The following is a 15370-nucleotide window of genomic DNA, read 5'->3' as shown; positions in this document are numbered from 1 at the left end:
CGAGTGTGGGGAGACAATCGCAGATATCCAGTTTTATGATCTTGCAAATCAACATCCTAGACGCCACGAACACTATAAAAAAAAAGAGCAAAAAACAAAATTAGAGAAAACCTGATGCCTAGGATAAAAGATAAAACTCACTATCTAATGCTTGTGAAGGCAGAGGATTGTGTAAAAGACCAAATATCAAGGAGATTCTCAAGAGTTCGAAGGGAAAGGACACATGAGGAAATAAAACAAGCACGGAAAACTAAAAAGAAACAAAATAAAAAAAATCTCAACAATCAAAACAGGAAAAGACAAAAGATCCAGAGTGGACCAAAATGGAGCGTAAAAAGAAATACCAAGAACTTAAACGGTCATTACGAGAGGTATGGAATACAGAAGGAGAAAGAGAAGGTAAAGAGGATTCTGAAAAAGGAAACATGAATGTACCATCAAACTATCGAAAATTCACCATCCAAGACAGAAAAATCATAATATATGACACCACTAGTAAGGGAAAGAATAATCCAAGAATCTTACGATGGGCCGGAAAATGCAAAACGAATTGACCTCGCTGCACTAGACGAAGAGCCTCGGCCTGTCTATATAGCCACTGATTTAGAGCTGGAGGAAGAAGAAATGCTAACACAGCTTCTCACAAAGTATAAAGATGTGTTTGCATGGTTTTACAAAGACCTCAAGGGAGTTGATCCATCGATATGCCAACATACAATTCCTTTAAAATCAGATGCCAAACCAAGCAAATAGCGTCCTTACACATATAATGACACATTTGCTATACGAATCAAAGAAGAGATTGACAAGCTGATGGTGGATGCCGAATTCATCTATGAAATCGAGCATACAGATTGGGTATCACCCATTGTGGTAGTCCCCAAAAAGAACAGAAAGTTTCGTGTGTGTGTGTGTGTGAACCTCAAAAAGGTGAACGCGGCAATAATAAGGGATAACTATCCATTGTCAATCACAGAACATGTGCTTGAGAGGGTAGCAGGAAAACGGGCCTATTCCTTTTTAGATGGGTTTTTGGGGTACAACCAATTGGCAATTGCATTAGAGGATCAACACAAAACAGCATTTTCCACAGAGTGGGAAATATATGCGTATAGAGTTATGCCCTTTGGCCTAACCAATGCCCTAGCCACCATCCAAAGGTTAATGACTCATGCGTTCAAAGAATACCTAAGAATATTCTTAGAAATATATATGGATGATCCTTGTGTCCACTCTCTTATTCAAGAAGAACACATTCACAATTTACAAAAGGTATTTGAGAAGTGCAAAACATATTGAATCTGTCTCAACACAAAAAAGTGCATTTTTATGGTAAGGTAAGGCCGCATCTTAGGACATATTGCCTCAAGAAATGGCATAATCACTAACCTAGACAAAATTAGAGCCATAGCAGACTTTCCTAGGCCTACTAATGCCAAACAAGTACAATCTTTCATGGGACACTGTGGATATAATCGAGGATTTATATATATGTATGTGGTCATTGCACAACCACTATATCGCTTATTAGTCAGTTTTGACTGGACTGAGGAGTGTGAAAATTCATTCAAAAAGCTTAAGAAAAACCTTGTATCAGCACCTGTACTTAAAGCACCAGATTGGGAAAAGATATTCCACGTTCACATTGATGCCTCTGCATACGCAATTGGGAGTATTCTGGCTCAACCTGGAGACGGAACAATGGATTTCCGAGTTTGTTATGCGAGCCGACAGCTAAATAGTGCAGAAAATAACTACACCACCACTGAAAGAGAGGGATTAGGAATGATATATGCTGTAAAGAAATTTCAGCATTACCTGCTTGCAAACAAATTTGTGTTCTTCATAGATCATCAAGCTCTTTTGTATCTAGTAAATAAACCATGCAATACTGGGAGAATTGTACGCTGGTTTATTATATTGCTAGAGTTTGACTTGACAGTGGTAGTAAAAAAAGGTAAAACTCATCTACGAGCGGATCATCTTTCAAGACTGCAAAACGGGGAAGCTCCTGAAGGAGTAGATGATGACATACCTGACGCTTATCTTTTCAATATTGAAATGATACCCAAATGGTAATAGGAAATTGTTAGCATTCTTTCCTTTGGAGGTAGATTTGATAACAAAGAAGATAGATCCAAACAACAAACATTTTGAAAAAAAAAAACTTTCAGTTGATTGCAGGACGACTATACCATCTAGGCTCGGACCAAATTCTACGATTGTGTATAAATCCAGAGGAATTCAAGTGTTATCTTGAAGAAGCACACATCCAAGACTGTGCATTTCATTTTTCAACAATGAAAACACACTAAAGATTGAAACACTTAGGAGTTTATTGGCCAACTATGTATGCTGACACACATGCTTATGTTAACAATTGTACTATATGTAGTGCCAAACGACCGGTGGATCACGTGACATTGTTTCAAGTAACCATTGCACGTTCATGGAGTCAATATATCATTGACAACAAGGACATTTCCTGAAAACATAACAAAAGCACGAAAAAGGTCTATAGAGTTTAAGGCTCGAGACTTTACTTTAATTGAAAATCAACTCTACAAGCGAGGAAAGGAGAACCAACTTAGAATCTGTGCAAGTGAAAGTGAATACCTGCTAATTCTAGAACATGCACATGGAGGAATAAGTGGAGGCCATTTTTCAGACGATAAGACAGAAAAAATTGTCTTAACCGTACGGATATGGTGGCCTACATTGCACATGGACGTTGAGGAATTTGTAAAGTGTTGTGACGCATGTCAGCACACTAAGGTGCCAATAAAGAGAGATGAGATGCCACTACAACCGAAGAATGATTTTCAAGAAAATTATTTGTTCTTGTGCCGAAGAATGCTTTTCCAGAAAGCATCTCCATAATATCAACAAAGATAGATCACACAAAACGTGGTTTGATAAAGAATGTCAAGATGCTAAAAAATCCTTGATAAAGCTTGATGTAACTATGGATAAAGACAACTATCAAATTCATTTCCATACATACAAAGCGATGATTCAAAAGAAAAGAAGAAGATGGGAAGTAAAGCAACAACTTTTTCAAGTTCAAGAAAAGGCACATGCATGTGGAAGATTTTGGAGAAACTTGAGGAGCAAACAGGTTGAGAATTTTGGTAGCTTGAGTCTTGTGGATATGTACACACATTGTAGGCAATTATATGAGCAACCAAATGCTGAAAAAATTCTATTTTATGGTTCACTCCCATGCATGCTCTCTTTTTTTACTATTGAGGATGTATGCGGTGGGCTTGAAAAGTTGACCATTTGCAAAGTAGGAGATCTTCAAGGTATCAAGCTGGAGATGATGAAATGGACAGGAGATTTAACCCATGAGTGGATGTCTGATATGTTCAATCTTGCACTTTAACACGGTATGCCTTATGATTGGAGTACTAATTGGGTCAAGCCTTTGCATAAAGGAGGGGATGTAAAGAATGTAAACAACTACCGGACTATATTGATTGGGTCTCTTATGGAAAAAATATTAGGGTACATAATGGAGATGAAATTGAGTGATTGGGCTGAAGAGAATGACAAGCATGCAAAAGGACAAGCGGATTTTTGTTGATGTCATAACACCATTGATCATCTTGTCACTCTTCGTGTTCTCTCGGAGGAAAGTCGGTTGAAAGGAAAGAGATTATATTTTTGTTTTGTGGACTTTAAGAAATCTTTTGATATGATTCCATGCAACAATTTGTGGAGAAGGATGGAAGAACTCCAAGTTGCAAGTAAGTTTATGCTTGTGGTTTCTCAAATCTATGAGAGGGTGATGTGTCATTGTGCATGGGAAGAGGAATTTCAGAAAGTTTTGTAAGCACTTTTGGAGTTAAACAAGAATGCCCATTGTCACCAACTCTCTTTGGTCTATGGATCGATCAATTTGAACAAATGGTACTTGACTTTATGCAAGAAGAAGGCATTGAAGAGGTCACTATCTGCAATGTGGTAATCATGCTTTTGTTGTATGCAGATGATGTAGTGCTTCTAGCATACACTTTAGAAGATGCACAAAAGCTTATGGCTATCCTTGAGAACTTTTTCTTGCATAGTGAACTAATTGTGAATCAATCCAAAACAACGGTTATGCTTGTGAAAACCAACCATAGAAGCCATGCATTGTGTACAACAATGAGACACTTGAAGTTGTAAGTACCTTGGCCTTGAGGTTCCGTCCAAACACAAGTGGCATGAATGTGCTATGTGTTGTTTGGAAGCGGGAAAGAGAGTATATTATGCATTTGAGAACATGTGTAATGTGGGAAACATCAAAAGTTGGGTTCTTAAGAAGTACCTTTTTGATGCATTGGTGACACCGGTTCTTCTTTATGGAGTTGAAGTGTGTTGCGGGAGCATCTCAAAGTCTACTTGGAAAGAGAGTATATTATGCATTTGAGAACATGTGTAATGCGAGAAACATCAAAAGTTGGGTTCTTAAGAAGTACCTTTTTGATGCATTGGTGACACCGGTTCTTCTTTATGGAGTTGAAGTGTGTTGCGGGAGCATCTCAAAGTCTACTTGGAAAGAGTTTGAGAATGTCCAAAAGCATTTTCTTACAAATTTTCTCCAAGTCAAGATACAAACACCATATATACTCCTACTTCTTTAGTCGAGATCTCTTCCAATTGAGGTTATGGGCATGGAAAGGGTTGTGGAGTACATGAAAAAGATGCGTCAAAGCCCCTCACATCAACTTCGTACAATTACAAGGGAAGCAAGAAAAAAAGTTCAAAAGACGCATAAAAGAAAGATCTTGATATTGCGATGGATGCAGGACATAAAGAAGTGGTTTGAAAGATGAGATGCATTACACTTGCTACATGATGCTTCAATTGAATCACCAATGAATGAACCTTTTCTACAACACCAATGTATTACGGCCTGGGAGAAATCCGGTGGGTCATGCTTCATACATTACACCACCCATATTGCCCCCAACTACAAAACCATGTTCTTTGCTAAGAGAGGAAACCGTAATCATACTTACATGATCGAGTCTATCCCCTTGATGGTGATACACACTATCACAACCATTCAGCTTAGCTCCCAATTCCCTTCGATGCAAGATAGGGTGTTGGGGAAATGGAGAAGAGTCAAATTGATTGTGCACATTATGATCACTACAAGTTTGAGAATCTGAGTACCACAAACTACTAGAGTGCTCAGCTTTGGTCACATCCAAACTTGCTTCTCTCACATTTTCAGCCACGACTTAGATCTACACACTTTCCTCTCCCAGCCACAATGTGGGCTCTTCATTGCGACTCTCATCACCACAATTTTGGAGCATCGAGAGTCACTCATCAGCCATACATATAATACATCACATGTAACTTTGGTCCCATAGGTCATATTTGACCTCCAAGGACGATAATAAATATATCTATCTATCTATCTCTCTTCTCTCTCTCTCTCTCTCTCTCTCTCTCTCTCTCTCTCTCTCTCTCTCTCTCAATGTATGTATATATGTGTATATTTCTTCTTTATGCATGTGTGTGTGTGTGTAAATTTTCTCTCTCTCTCTCTCTCTCTCTCTCTCTCTCTCTCTCTCTCTCAATGTGTGTGTGTGTGTGAGAGAGCGGGCATGAGAAAGAAAAGAAGGGAAGGGAGCATGAGAGAGAGGAGAGGGAGGGAGCATACCTGGCTCTCCTTCCTCTCTTGGTGCGTGTGTGTGTGTGCGTGCGCATGTGCATGAGAGGGAGGTAATGACATTTACCTTTTCTGTGTTTTGATTGTTGCTTACTCGAGAGCGCAAACTCCAGATTTGAGTTTTGGCACTCTCGGGTTTTTTTAACCGCAAAGTCACCGTTGCTATGAGTGTTGCTATAGTCGTCGCTATATAGCAACAGCTATAGTGATGCTAATATGTGTGAGTTTTGAGCGTTGTACAATGAGCGTTGCTAAGCTTAAGCCCCTCTTGTAGTGTGAGCACATAATTTGGAGCTCTTGCTAATAGCTATATGCTATTGGGTTGAGGGGGAAGCTTGCAGGTGGCATGTTCATGGTAGCTAATGAGTTTCCATTGATCTCTCATCCTTTTTTTAGCAACTGGATTGTATTGGGTTGAGGGGGAACCTTGCAGATGGCATGTTCATGGTAGCTAATGAGCTTCCAATGATCTATCATCCTTTTATCCCCGACATAAAACATTTGAGATCTCTCTAGATCCAAGAATGAATCATCATCATGGAGAAAATTTTGGATACGGAGGGCCTTTCCCCTTGTAACTTCTTATTTAGACTAAGGCACTGAGTAAAATAATCTAGATCATCTTCTAATTCCAGATCCACTAGCACTACTTTGCCCTTATTTGCCTTAATGAGAGCTCCATCTTCCTATTGCCTAATTGATGCTTGATTCATTTGTTGATCTATCTAGGTAGATTGTGTCTGTGACCACTTTGATGTTGGATTTGATTTGCAGGCAGGTTGCCTGTTTCCTTTGTTGCTTGTGTTGTACCCATTGAGTTCTCACCAATGGCTGACCCTAGTGCTAAAGGAGGTAAAGAGGGTTGTTGTTTTATCATCCCTCATATTGATCATCCCCTCTCCAGTGTCCTTGTCATGTTCTGGCTCGTCATCGTCTTCATTTTCATCATCCAAATTCTGGGTAAAATGTTCCATTAGCACCTGGTTAACTAGTGCTGCTATGAAAACTTTAGGTTTCTCTTCCAGATCCATTTTGATGGTACTGACTAGGTTTTGGAGGTCTTAAAGCTCATTCCATCCTAATTAGATATATCCACTAGAGATTGGTAGATATACTTGTATAGAATGGAGTGTTTCATTACACTTTGCACCTCCTTCAAAATATTAGGTGCAACTACTAGCTCTAGTTAGTTGCCTTTTACCTTCACCCATGGCTGAATTTCGTGCTTTCAACTTCTCTATTTGTTTTTGTAGTGCAAAAATTGTTTTTCTGTCCCTTTATAATTGCGCTTCCATCTTGAGCACAATGTCCTTGATGCGTATATTTTCTAGTCATTTATCTTTAGATGTGATTCTTTCCTTTTTGATGTTAAGTATGGAACCTGATTTACCTCTTGTAACTTTTAATCTCAAAAACGCACATTTGGAAGGCCCCCATTATGAGGAGAAGCCATCGTTTTGCGTAAGAAAATCACTCTCGCCGGAAAAAAAGATTCGCACCGCTGGAATATTCCTTTTTTCCCAAAATATTATGGTTGAATGATGGCTGAAAAGTGGTTGGAAAATGGTGGACTGGTTGGCCGATGGCCGTTAGTCAATACCCGATGGGTGGTTGGTAGAAGTCAATTACCGATGGCCAAATTCAATGGCCACAGACCGATTTCTAGGCAGACTTGTCTTCTCAAGGGTGGTGACACATGGGCTCTAAACAAGGGCAGCTACACACAGTTGTCTCTCATGAGAGAGGGAAACCCTTTTGGCCTATAAAACGAGGCCTCTTCTACATGTTAAGTATGGAGCCTGATTTACCCTTGTAATTGTCTGTGGTAAAAGCGCACATTTGTAAGGCCCCCATTATGAGGAGAAGCCATCGTGCCTGAAGGAAAATCACTCACCCGAAACCAAAATTTTCACGGATAAGAATCAGGGGCAACTTTAAAGGCCACGGGGGCGGAGGCCCCCGAGACTTTTTTTTTTCGCGGAATATTCTTTTTCGCCGAAATATTATGGCCGGACGGCGGCCGGAAAGTGGTCGGAAAACAACCGGTCGGTTGGCCAGTGGCCGGTAGTGAATGGCCGATGGCCGGTGGCTGGTGGTCGGAAGTCAATGGCCGGTGGCTGAATTCAAAAGCGGACTTGTCTTCTCAAGGGCAGCCACACATGGGCGGATTGGAGGGTCTGATTTGGACTTATTCGCACAAGGGCGGCTACACATGGCTGTCTCTCATAAGAGAGGGCAGCCCTTTTGGCCTATAAAAGGAGGCCATTTCTACACACATTTCATAGTGTGAAGTTGATGCAACAAGGTGAGTGTGAGGTGGTGAGAGTGAAGCAAGGCGGGAGCTCCATTAAGGGTATAATCCCTTTGTAAACTACTTCTTGTTTTGAAGTACTAAAGCCATTGAGTGGCTGATTTCCCGTGGACGTAGCCCACATTGGGTGAACCACGTATATTGTGTGTACTCTCTCTCTCTCTCTCTCTCTCTCTCTCTCTCTCTCTCTCTCTCTCTACTCTATAATCTTGTGTATATAAATCTGTCTCTCTCCATTAAGTAATCTACTCAATTATCTATTTAGCTACGTCTTATTTCCTAACACTACATACAAATGCATTGTGGTGCATTGTGAAGTTGATGACTCAGCATGTGAGGTGGTGAGAGTGAAGCAAAGTACGAGGTCCATTAAGGGTATAATCACTTTGTAACCTACTTCTAGTTTGAAGTATTGATGCCATTGAGTGGTTGCTTTTCCATAAATGTAGCCCACATTGGGTGAACTAGCCTACATTGGGTGAACCACGTATATCATATGCTCTCTCTCTCTCTCTACTCTATAATCTCTCAGGTGTGAAAATTATCTCTCTTCATTAAGTAAACTACTCTAATATCTACTTAACTAAACCTTATTTCATAACATTTATTTTAGTCTCTAATTGGTGGATGTCAGATTATTGGATGGAGCTCTGAGCTTCCATCATCAAACATATTTTATACACTATGATCCTCCACCCTCTCTGAATGGGGGCCACACATACCATTTGTTACCATATCCCTGCTCGTCTCATACGTAAGAATAGGTGTTTGGTATGGAAATGATATTATTCTAGATTTGTTTACCAAGTGCAAGATTTCTCACAATAGGTTTCTTTTGCAAAGCCTATAGCATGTCAAGTGTTGTCTACCTTATAGAAGAACTTACTAAAACACTTTGTTTAGAGGTAGTAGCTTCATCAAGCTTCTTTGGTGTTTCCATTGTGGCTATTGGTGGAGATCCTGGCAGTACAATCTCCTTATCAGTTGATGTCCCCTGAGTTTGACCAACAATTGACTTTGAACTGGGATCCCGACTGAGCAATATCCTACTTTGACCCCCAATCACCAAAGCCATCTATTATATAGCTTGCCCTTGCTGATTTTCTATATCTATTGTCTGGTCTTGGACTGGTTCTACCCCACTAATCTTTGCTAAGGAATTTATTACATTGACACGTGTCTGGATGCAAGTTGCACAGTATAGAAACTTCTTCACGTACCATGCTTTGAGTAGATCCTTGTTTTTCAACTGTCTGATTTGGATCATTACACTACTAAATAGTAAGGAGCTCAAATTGATGAGAACTTGAGCGTTCTTTGTCTGAGCAAGTAGCATGATGAATAACTTTTCAGAGACATATGTAGGGTTGTTTTTCAAGCTAATTGTTTCAATGGAAAAATTGTATGTTTCTTCGTACTCCAAGGTTGACACTAGAATACCTTAGCCCCCCTTTTTTCTTTTTTTCTTGATCTATGGGGTTTCCTTCAAGAAATTACTAATCTCATCTAGTGAGAAAAGTTGTGGTTTTAATCAAATGGTAAGCATATAATGTGTGCTAATGTTGTTGCAATCACATGTATAGTTTTTCCATTAATTGTAACTGCTCAAGCAACAAAATCAAATGTGTCTAATAGCATCATTAAAAGAAAATTTTGTTGCAATCACATGTATAGTTTCTCCATTAATTGTAACTCCTCAAGAAATATAATCAAATGTGTCTAATAGTAGCATTAAAAGAGTTCCTAGTAGCCTCCACCACTACTTTCACGCCCCATAGTTTCAACAAAGATCTTTCATTTAGCTAAAATATGTGTTTGCAATTGTTTTGATGAGGTATAGAACATTGTTCCTTGACAGACTGAAGTAGTTCTTTGATTTTTGGTGCATTGTCATCTATAGTGGGTTGCATGGCATGTGATAAGCAGCTGTCCCTTTTTTTGCATAGCCAAGATCTGCAAAAAAATTTGTGAGGAGAACAAGAATTCACTTGAAGATGATGGTGATGCAAACCAAGAGTAGGTGGGTGTGTCAGGATGTGCAGTGAAAGTTAGCTAGTGAGGGTGAAGGTGATGCAAGAGTGAAGATGGCGCATGCAATGCACAAGAAATCTCTTGAGGACAGGGATCAAGATGCACAAGAGGTGAAGGAATAAATATAGGGTCATGCACCCTCCTCATAGTTATCCTAATTTGGGCCATGAATGCCCCACTACTTTGGCGCCTCGATCTTATGCATGCCATATATGACGTGTCACACATGCATTGGTCCATCTTGCTAATGGATGACTGGTGGGATAGTAAAAAAGGTTTTGTCTTCAATGCACTACCAGTTATCATTATTATGCATACCATATATGACATGTCACACATGCATTGGTCCATCTTGCTAATGGATGACTGGTGGGATAGTAAAAAAGTTTTGGTCTTCAATGCACTACCAGTTATCATTATTATAGAAAGCATACACCTTCAAATTCTTTCCCATGTGGTTTAAAAGTTTGACACTCTTTAGGTCGTCACCACTATCCTGTTCTTCAACCGGTCCGTCTACATCTAGTTTGATTATGAACAGATCCAATGGCTCTTTGTTAGACTCAAAATCTAGCTTGGTGTGTTCACGATGTTGGATGTTCATTTGTAATATAGCCTGATGTTAGAACCATTATAGACTCCCGGAAATAGTAGTCCAGATAAATATTTGAGTATGATTGTTTCATTTGAGAAGACCCAATCTACCTCATAAGGTCTCAACCATGCTATTTCTAGATCCAATTTCTTAGGGCCTAACTTTGAGTGGTATAGCAAGACCAAGTATCCCTTCTTGAATTCCTTAAACTTCAGCTTATTATCATGTCAAAACTTCCTTCTCTGCCACACCACTTCCTGCTCTAGCATTACACTCTATCTTATCTCATCCAACTTCAGTAGCTCATCTATCCTATCTTTTAGAGTTGAATTAGAATTCATGTCGTGTTTGACAACTGCCTCTATTCCATACACCATCCAAAATGGAGTCATTTCAATGATTCTTGTGCTATTTCAAGTCTAATCTAAATTGATAATTAATTCCAATTCTTCAACTTAGAATAACTGTAAAAAATGACCAGCTCACTAAGCTACATAGTTTGTATCATGCATTTTCCCATTATTTGAGCCCACTTTGTATTCCATCTAGTTTTCTATCAATCTACTTATGTTTTTCTATCTCTATTAGTGTTAATATCTCTATCTCTAATATCGTGTGACTAACACACTAACCAAACCATGAACAACTCCTCAACGTTTCCTACATAACCAATATCTTTCAAAGAAGTTATTGCTTAAGGTTGCTCTTGATTATGGACGTATCCATGCATACCCTAATAACCATGTATTTTTTTTATGGGAAGTCGCAATATGTAGACCAAAATATCCAAAGTGTGGGAAAAATTAATATAAACATAGTTTACAAGGAACAACCATCCCATGCGAGATCTTGAGGCATTTTCCCTTAATGCCAAAGATAAGACACATGTTTAGACATAATGGGATTGCAAATATTATGACATGGCATGCATAGGGGAGATCAATGGATGTCAAGTTGTATGTCTCAACTAACAATGCAGCTCAGAAGCATATAGAGGAGAAATGGTTAGTATTGCAATTTGCAGTTTGGTCTTTTTGATGGTGTGAATCCTTTTGGGCTACGTTCCACAAACTGGTCTACTTGGCTAGTCGTTCAGTTGAATTATAATACTCCACCATGGTTTACTTGGCTAGTTGTTCTATTGAATAATTACTCCACCATGGTTTACTTGGCTAGTGGTTCTATCAAACTATAATATTCTACCCTGGTTGGCAATCATCAAGAAGCACCATCTAATCATGTCATTACTAATTCTATGGAATCATAAATTGAAATACTTTAGCGTGTATATGCAACCATTGATTGAAGAGAAAAGTGAATTGTGGAATGGTGTGACCATTGTTTATAGGGCATGGCAAGAAAAGCATCATGTATTCTATTTGAGGGCTATTTTGATACAAAAAGTGCATGATGATCCATATTATAAAGATGTGAGGTGGTTATTTTGTGTAAGGATACCATGCATGCCCCATATGTGGTCCACAACTAAAAACTTGGCATAGTAAAAGTTTGGGAAAGAAGTTATATGAGGATCATGATAAATTCCTTCCCATAGGTCATGCAAAAAGACCACGCAAAAATATTGTGGATATTCGCATGCGTATGAGTGTTTGGATTGGCATGAGGCATGGGATGAAAGTTGAGGAAAACTAATAAATGAAATGAAAAGGCTCAATGCATTTTATGGCTTGCCATGTTGGGAGGGATTGCTTATAACCATTTATTGTATTCCACACATGCATTCAAGAATGTAGATGTGTCAATGTGGAAGCATATGATAGGAGCTATGGACAATAGGGCATGCTGTTTGGACTTATAAAAATGTGAAGCAAATATTTTTTCATAAAGATCTAACTTTTTACAAAACGCGGTCTTTAGGATATCTTCATTCACTATCCTTATTTGATGATAGCCACTTTTAAGGTCAATACTACTAAAGTAGGTAGAGCCTTGTAGCTTATCAAATAGATCTTCTACCCGTGGTATGAGAAATTTGTTTTTGATAGTGATATAGTTTAGTGCTCAATAGTCCACACACATGCGGTATGTACCATCATTCTTTTGCACTAAAAGGACTAGAGAACAACAGGGAGAGGAGCTAGGCCTCACCATCCCTTTGTCTACCAATTCTTGTACTTGCCTCATGATCTCCTATTGTTGAGCTTGGGAGACTCGATAAGGAGACTTGTTACTCAATGAGCATCCTACTAGAACTTCAATTCGATGGTCATTATCCCCTTGTTTTGGAGGTAAGTCCATAGGGATATCATCGATGAACACATCTTGGAATCGATTTAGGAAATTAGACAAGTCTAACTCTTCTTGATTCCTATCATTTACATTTGATGAAATGTTAGGATCTTTTAGGGACTCTTTGACAAAAATCATGTACGCAAAAACTGAGCTTTTCATTGATTTATCAAAAGCAAGAGGATTTACAAGTGGTATAGTACGACTAGACTCACTAGCATCTATATACATGCTCTTTCCATGTAGGTGAAGTAGATTCTCCTTTCAGGGAACTTCATGTTGGCATCCATGCGGTTGAACCATGGTGCCCCTAGGATAACATCCTTATGTTGGAGAGGAGAGATGAAAAAGTATTGTTTATTGATGTAGCTCTGGATATAAAGCCTCAACTTCCGAATCAAGGGAGTAATGGAAGCTTGTTGTCCCATGAAAGCTGCATCGGCAGTTACAATATCTCCCATCTCAAAAGCTTGAATGCCCAACTCCATTGATATGAAGTTGTAAGTAGAGCCATGTTCAAACAAGATGAAGGCATTGTGTGATCCTTTACCTTTCCCCAAGCATAGGAGAGAGGCGATCCTTTGCAATGAGCATCCTCTTTTGGAGCTTCGATAGTGGAAGCTCTAGGAGTCTCATTGCGGGCATTTCCCTTGGGGGAATAACGATAGCCATGTCCTTGCTCCCCTTACTTAAAACATTTGTGGTCCTTGAAAAAAGATTCAAGCTCTTCAGGAGAGAGTTTATTTTTACCTTTGTAAACTCCCTTGTCCTGGGACCGATTGTTGTTGTTGTTCTTGGAATTGCCTTGGGAAGAATTTTGGGCATTGGTTCTCCCTTTTGCATCACTTTTTCCTTTGCTTTCCATGGGCTTGACATTCCTTCTAGCCTCTTGTTGGAAATTGATGTGCAAAGCAACCATAGTGTGTTGGATTACTTTGGTGATAGAACCAGGCTGTAGGGAGTTGACGTACTCGGTCGTCTCTTTAGGTAATCCCGAAAAATATTTTTGCTTTTGCTCGGCTAAATTTATCTTTTGAAAGACATTAGCCTTGAGATGTAAATCCCAAAACTTTTCCACGTATTTGTGGATAGACTCATGGGAGAGAAGCTTCAAACTCCACCATTTGGTAAGCACTTTGTCCTTTGCATCGCTCGATAATTGCTTCATGATCGGAACTCGTAGATTTTTCCATGTCTTTGGGGCTTCATCATTGCCACGAAGGCTAGCCCACCATTGAAAAGAAGATTTTTAGAACTGCATAGCTACATGGTGTAGCTTGGAGGACTCCATGAAGCCCTCGTCTCCAAAGGCTGCATCAAATTGTTGGATGAAGGCCAATACTTTATTGGTAGCACCAAAGGTGCCATCATAGGTGAGAAAAGAGATACTCTTTCCTCCCTCTTTGAACTTATTGAGCTTTTGGGACCCCAAGACACTAGAAAATCTCAAATCCAACTAAAATTCTAGCGTCCATGCATCCATTCCCCCATTCCCCCCCCCCCCCCCCCCCCCCCCCCCCCCCTTTGTGGAGCCACATCTTGAGAGGAACTTACAGATTCACTTCTTTCTCGTTGTTTGAATTCCTCCTCTTTTGTGGGAGAGAGTCTTCTTTTGGGGGTCTCATCAAGAGGCCTCCTAAGCTCTCTCTCCTCTTGGAGAGGAAGGGAAATCCCACAAGCACAAATTCTTTGAGTAACTTTGTCTTGCAAAGAAAGGTTTCCCATAGCTTGATGCAACCTAGTAACAAGATAGTTGACAAACATGGGTGCATCATCATTCATTAGCACCTTCATGTGTAGAATCAAAGTTATCAATGTTCATTCTACTCTCTTGGTTATTGTCTTTTCAGTCATGCTAATTCTAATTATGTATATAATTACTTTGTGCTTTGGTACCCTCAAAAACCTTGGTTGCTACTCTTCTTTACCTTTGAAAATTAGTTCTCAAGCAGCCACACCCATAGTTTAGACATTGTTGATTGCAAAGACTAGTCGAGAGAGTCTAACATTGCTCAATTGATTATGGTTCTTGTTGAGCTTTCTCTTAGCTCAATAATGGTTAAGCCAAAGGTAAGCTCCAAGAGGCTCCATTATTAAGACTATAGTTCCCAATCGTGTACGTCAAACTAAGTCCTTCTCAACCAAGATAATAGATCCCTGTCTCACTTACCCTATTGCAATGAGCATGCCCAAAATCTCATGGACAAATTAAGGACCTCTCTTCTTAAGCAAGTAAAGAGAAACCAATAGCTTTGATATCAATGTAATGGAAATGGCCTATGAACTTTGAGAATAACGAAATTAAGCAAATTAGAGTGAGAATTTTTGTGAGACTACTTTGAGAACATAGAGGGCGAACTTGATTAGCGGTAGAAAAATAACCATAGTACTTGATTAACTTGGCATGAACAATAATTTTCAAGAGAGAGAGTTTAGAGAACTTGACAATAGTTGAGGATCGGATTTATATGGAGTCGGTCCCCCCTCCAATAGGCTTTTGTATTATAGATTATCC

Source organism: Adiantum capillus-veneris, chromosome 22 (genome assembly GCF_014529385.1).
Source record: "Adiantum capillus-veneris isolate H3 chromosome 22, ASM1452938v2, whole genome shotgun sequence".
Classification (NCBI taxonomy): domain Eukaryota; kingdom Viridiplantae; phylum Streptophyta; class Polypodiopsida; order Polypodiales; family Pteridaceae; genus Adiantum; species Adiantum capillus-veneris.
The sequence above is the reverse complement of the archived record's forward strand: the minus strand, read 5'-3'. Positions refer to the sequence as shown.